This window comes from Galeopterus variegatus, unplaced genomic scaffold (genome assembly GCF_000696425.1).
Source record: "Galeopterus variegatus unplaced genomic scaffold, G_variegatus-3.0.2 Scaffold2404, whole genome shotgun sequence".
Lineage (NCBI taxonomy): Eukaryota > Metazoa > Chordata > Mammalia > Dermoptera > Cynocephalidae > Galeopterus > Galeopterus variegatus.
In genome coordinates this window covers 75,399-76,884 of record NW_007728515.1, presented here as the reverse complement: position 1 = coordinate 76,884, position 1,486 = coordinate 75,399, and positions in this window count along the sequence as shown.

The window sequence follows — 1,486 nt, the reverse complement described above, 5'->3', positions numbered from 1 at the left end:
GAGATATCTCTTTTGTAAAGTTTGCCTCTGATGAGCATTAGTTAGGAGTGAGATGTGGCATCGAGGCAGATTTCTTCCTTCTTCCCTCATTCCCTTCTTCCCTTCCTTCATTCTGATGTCAGACTTGAGCAGGGTTAAACAGATATGAGAATAATCCAGCTGAGAGGAAGAGGCTGAAAATGAAAGAGAAAAAAAATGAGTCACCTCATAGAGAAGAGAGGACACTGTTCTCTGGAGAGCAAGAAGTTACAGCCTATGTTAAGGTTTGTATATTAAAAAAAGTCTTTTAGTCAAGTGATATTATGGGTTGATTTGTGTCCCCCCCAAATATATGGGGGAGCTCTAACCCCTGGGACCCAAATGTGACCTTATTTGGAAATAGGGTCTTTGCAGATGTAATCAAGATGAGGTCACTCTGAACTAGGATGGGCCCTAATCCAATATCAGTTTTCTTATAAGAAGAGAAGAGACACAGAGGGAACATGATGTGAAGACAGAGAGGGAGAACACCATGAGACAACAAGGGAGAGACTAGAGTGATGCATCTAACCCCCTCTTCTCCCCAAAAGCCAAGGGTTGCTGGCAACAACAGAGGCTAGGAGAAGAGCATGGAATAGGTGGTCCCCTAGAACCTCCAGAGAGAGCATACCCTTCTGACAATTTGATTTTGGGCATCTAGGCTCCAGAACTGTGAAAAGATAAATTTCTCTAGTTTTAAGCCACCTAGTTTGTGGTAATTTGGTATGGCGACCCTAGGAAACAGACAGGTGTTTTTGTGTGTGAAATTGGAGACAAGATCATCTGCTGGACGTAACAGGGCAATGGAAGTCTGAGTAGAGTGCAGAAAGATAAGACTGTTGTGGTGTGAGGAAGAGGTGACCAGAGCAGTTAATGCAGAGAGCCCACCAGGCGTGTGGAAGGTTGTGGTAGGCATGGTTTCTAAAGCAGCCCCCAAAGTTTTACCCTAATCCCCAGAAACTGAGAATGATGAGATATCACTCTCATGGTTATTTCACATAATATGGCATGGATGATGATAAGACGGGGAGATTATCTGGGTGGGAAAGACTGAATCATATGAGCCCTGAAAAACAGAATTTTCTCCAGTTGATGGCCAAGTGGAAGTTAGAGAGATCCTATGAGAACTCTGTGGGACATTGCTAGTTTGGAGATGGGGGGGCTACATGAGAGGAAATATGGGTAACCTCTGGAAGGAGAGAGTGGCCCCTGGCTAACTGCCAGCGAGGAAATGGGGATCTCAACCCTACATGTGCAAGGAACTAAATTCTGCCAACAACCTGAATGATCTTAGAAGATAATTTTTCCTCAGTCCCTTCAGATAAGAATTTAGTCCTGCTGAAATCTTGATTTTTTTCCCTGTGAGATCATAAGCAGAGAACTTCATTGAGTCTGCTTGGACTTCTGACCTATGGTACTGTGAGCTAATAAATGGGTGTTAAGGCTGCTGAGTTTGTGGCAATTTTTT